The sequence below is a fragment of the Micromys minutus genome, assembly GCF_963924665.1.
Source record: "Micromys minutus genome assembly, chromosome: 20".
NCBI classification, from domain to species: Eukaryota; Metazoa; Chordata; class Mammalia; order Rodentia; family Muridae; genus Micromys; species Micromys minutus.
Window position 1 is genome coordinate 37,172,221 of NC_137955.1, and position 4,890 is coordinate 37,177,110.

General features: G+C 39.5%; 1 pseudogene across 1 annotated transcript; it reads right to left on the reverse strand.

Annotated features, from left to right (window-relative positions):
* Positions 1-3,589: 3,589 nt before the first annotated feature.
* LOC308433782 (COP9 signalosome complex subunit 7a-like) lies at positions 3,590-4,455 on the reverse strand (annotated as a pseudogene). The gene has a single exon. The product of its transcript is annotated as a COP9 signalosome complex subunit 7a-like (transcript).
* Positions 4,456-4,890: the final 435 nt, after the last annotated feature.

A 4,890-nucleotide genomic window follows, 5' to 3' on the forward strand; every position in this document is an offset into this window, starting at 1 on the left:
AGGGACCTCCACTACATACCTACATGCTGTCTCCATCTTCTTTCTATCCAAAAGGAAAGTCTCTTTCTCCTGAATCTCCCCTTCCTCTCTCCAACTCGGAAGTCCCGCCTACTCCTCGTCCAGTGACTGGTCCCTAGATATCATTACTCAATAGGGAAAGATTCTAGCCATATTACTCTATTCAGAAAGTCATAACAGAACACTTTATGTTGGATAAACCATGAACAGACACAGGTATTGTTTAGAATTTTGAAGTTTAGAAAATCAAGTATACTGTTGTTACAAGTTTGGGCCTTTGTCACAACCTGTTCATGATTCATAAGTGATTGTCTTGTCACATGCTTTATAGAGGAGCTGTGCAAGGGCTCTTTTGTAGCAGAACCACCCACATTCAGGAGTCATAGGTGTGATTATTTAGCACACCATCACAGTGGACAATTTAACAGTAGAATTCTGAAGGACATTAACATTCATCCTATACCTACAGGCAGAAACATTCGTGTGGATGGCTGTATCAGAGTTATTTCTATGTGCATTCTTATGTTGTAGAGCCTCTGTGTGATTTTTGTAATGAAAATATGCAATTTTATAGTCCAGACATGGAATCTGGATTCAGTAGAGCCAGGTGTAGAAAGACAGGTGTAGAAAGACAAATAGACAAAACGTTGGAATTCCAGATGAAGCATACGAGACATAGAAAAATTCACCAAAGCCTGAAAGTCCTTGCTCTTTAAGAACTTACTATTACAGAAGTAGTCTGTGTATCCTGTGCTTTCTTTCTTATGAGAGGTAACTCAGGATTTGGAGCCTTGTTTAGTGGTCATGCACCCTTCTTGTTCTTGCAGAGGTTCTCAGTTCACAGCACATGAATGATGTATTCTGACCATCAGGAATTCCTGTTACAGGATTCTGTCATGCTCTTCTGACACTCATGAGCACCAGTCATGTACATTCACACATGAATACAAGCAGGAAAAAATACTCATATGCATAAAATGCAATAAATAAGAGCAACAAAACCCAGCTAACACTGGAAGGGAAGCATATAAAGTGTAGACATGATTGAAAAAAAATTAATGATATGAGCATTTTCAACAGTGGCTTAGTTCATTAAACTTAATGAACTTATAGGTACTTTTGAACATAAAAGTAAATCATGTTTTGTTTAAACAATGTTTTAATTGAAGATTATGATTTTTCACAGTTTGTTAAATATTACGGTAATCTGTTGGGATAAGTTATGCACATGCATGTGTAAACATGTGTTCACATGCATTGCTGGATCACACACCATGAGACATACAACTTCATAGCTGAAAGTTTGTGAAGGAAAAAGGCTTGACTTTTCATATAAGCTCACTCATTGAAAATCAAATTACCTGTGTTCATTTTAGCAGTAACCTTTAAACAATCAATGACTCTATACTTGCTGTAATCATTCTTTAAAATTAGAACTATTGGAAAGCTTTGCAACCACTGACAAATGAAAGAAAGTGATATTGATTTGTGACCAAGCAAGACCATTCTAAGCAGTGACCAGGTGCAGTCCCCAAAGATATCATTTAATCGGTTTGCTTTCTGACACTGGCAAATTGGGCCAGTTTGAAATAAATTCAGCTTGGTTTTTAAATTTAATTATGCATTGTTTTATACCACTTTACATAATATTTTAATTAAGTAACTCATGCTTGAGTAGATGAAATGGATCAATTAAGAGTTAGAAATAGCACCATTAAAATTAAAGAGGCATGCCCTTTTCTGTACCAATTTTTATTTCATGCTTATTTATTGACTATTCATTTCTTTTCTTACACAATCAATATAATTTATATAGTAGCTATTTATAAACTAGGGAGGTGTATTTATTTGATTCCTTAAAAACCATGTATTAATGAGCTCTTACCTTGTCTTAATTTTTTTTTTTTTTTTTTTTTTTTTTAGAATCAACAGGGAAGTGGGTTGACATTTTCATTTTTTCTGGTTAATAGTTCCTCTTAGTAATAGCAGTAACATTGTAAAAATATGGTATGATCAGCATATAGTTTCTTGAGTGATAAATACACTCTCCCACATCATTAATAATAAAACTTTTTAGACAAATTAAAATGACCACTTTTCACTTTTGAAATCAGAATAAATGAGACACTGTACACTGTGTAGATTGATCATCATCTTCAAATCATTCCTTTTGCAGTCTATGTTTTTGTGAGTTGTTCCCTTGGGGTAGCACAACTTGGCAGGAGTCAGTTAAATATTCTTCATATAAATTTATGTGACACTTCTCATATCCTCTGAGGAAAAAATAATTTAAAAAGTGATAAACCAGTTTTAGGTGCTTCAGCTTGGTGTTAAGATACTTCATAGTATGACTTAAAACCTCCGTAACCGCCCAAGACTCATGCCCATATAAATGCACACACTCTCTCTATTATCACTGTTCGTTCTTTCTATTGCCTGTTTCTTTTACTGATTTGTAAATTTCTTGACTTCCACGGTTTCCTCTCTCTCTCCTTTCCTTTTGCCTTTCCTACCTTTTTCTCCCCTTCTTCCTCCTTTTCTTCCTCCTGAAATGTTTTTGGTTCATCAGTCACGTCTCATCTTTCTCTACTTTTCATTTCAACCTTAATTCTCCCTTCTTATTATTTTCTTATTTTCTCCTAGCAACTTATTTCCTTAATAAAATATCCATGTGAGTCTGTGAACTCCTATGACTCTGAAGCTAGTTTATATTCTTAGGCTCCAATAAATGTGTGTGTGTGTGTGTGTGTGTGTGTGTGGGTGTGTGTGTGTATACATATGTGTATATATACTGTTTGACTTGCTTTTTTAATTTGTAAGGCAGTAGCTTTAGCTGTTTATATGTTTTACTAATTTAAGTATATTTTCTTTTATTTTTCAATTTAATTTTTCTTTGAGAATGCCATGCACACATACAGTGTATTGTGATAACAGTCCTATAGTTCATGCTCTTTTTATATATATACTTTTTATTTTTAATTGAAAAATAAAAGAAAAACATAATCTAAATTTCCTTCCCTAACAAAACCACAGGAGAAAATATAAATTCTTCTAGGATTTCCATTGGGCTTCCTAAGATGTTTAGCTAACAAAGAACCATTTCTTAACATTTCTAAAATAGCTGTTCTCAGGCTCCAGGGTCACTGAAGCAGCAGTAGTCCCATGCCCAAGGTGATGAGAGAGGACAAGAAACAGTGTAGTGTGATAGGATTCTGGGAGGAAAATGTCCAGCAACTCCCAGAATAGCAGAAAGGCTTCAGAACCCTAAGGCTGGGGAGGAACTGCAGATTAAGCATGCAAGGGTAGATGTGGATGGTGAAGAGCCAGCACGGTGAGTAGGACTGCCAATCTGCTAAATGACAGGGCTAATAGGTAGACACAGGGCTGAAGAAGGGATAGAGCAAGCGTGGTGGGGAAGAGGCATGGAACACATAAGAAGGACCAACATAACCTGACCTCTAATGGGCCCCTCCCGACAGAAGATGTGGATTATGCTTAGGGATGGGGGAGATGAAAAGTCATGAGCTGGCATTATTAGCTGCCCCGGGACACAGGAAGGCTCTGAGGTCTCCTAGGGGTAGGCAGTTAAGCAGCTGGGACCCCACATTCCCAGAGAAGAAACAAGTCCTTTCAGTTCAACTTGGACCAAAACTTGGAGCTTCCTGGAGTTCTTTGCCCTTGAGGCTTTCTTGCTGGGCTGATGCTAGTTAGTGCTAGGAACTGGTTCTCTCAGCTCTGTCACGTGTTACTCAGGATCTTGGGAAGTGGCTGCAGCAGCTGCTGTTGTAACTTTAATGGTTGGCAACCTCACTCTCCATCTGCAGCTACAAACCCAGCTGTTCCTCCTTGTGCTGGTTGGCATGGCTGACTTGCTGCTCTTCAATGCCTGACAGCACAACCTCACAGCCTTCTCGCCACTCTTGCAGGGTGTGTGTGATGGCCCTGAGGTCCTGGCGCTGGATGTCCTGTCCAGTACTATAGTCAACATCTAGCCGCTGATTGCGCTGGTCCAGAGAGCCACAAAGAACATCTGCATACACAGCCTCGATCACAAGGTCTTCCACCTGGCACATCTTTTGATGGGCAAGGGCCTCCAGCAACACTGCATATGCGATACACTTGACTTTGGCAGACAGAGTGAGAACTGACATATGTCGAAGCTTATTCTTCTGGACCTCAGTAAGTGGTGAGAGATTCCTGGCTTCCGCTAAGTAGTCACCAGAGGCCACATAGGCAAACACTGTGAGCAACCGAAAAGTGGACGCAAAGTCGCCTTCTACCAGCTCTCTAACATTGGACATATCCAGCAGTTCCCCGAACACGTAGACACCAAGGCCAGCACCTGGTGGATGAGTGTGGCCAGTGCTGCCCCCTTGACTTGGCAAGGAGCAGAAATTGCTCCTGGTTCGACCCTGTCACCTTCCTCTCCACACTCATGGCTCTGGCCTCAAGTTTTCTGGAGCTTCTCCCTCCTCCCTCCTGCCTCCACCTCCTCCCTTAAGGAGGCAGCCATGTACCCTGGGACAGATGTGTACCAACAGATACCTGGAAGCCTTGTTGTCCCGCCCAGTATCTTAAGGTACTGATGCATATCTCTGTGTGTTGATGTAAAAAATGAGTCCTATCACAGGAATTTCTTCAAGGTCGTGTTCAAATTCTATCCTCTGTTGATACCCAGTTTCTAGAGAACTGATTTTATTATAAGCTTCACAGTTATGTCACAAAAAGCTGTGTTGCTGTGTATTTTAAATTTCCTGGGGGATGTTACTCAAGTATGCCTTAATAGATTTGCGTTTGTTATTACTTTCACTGCTAATAGGTAGTCATGAATCTCCTGTTCATATGAAAACAAGAGCACCAGGTCCCATAAAT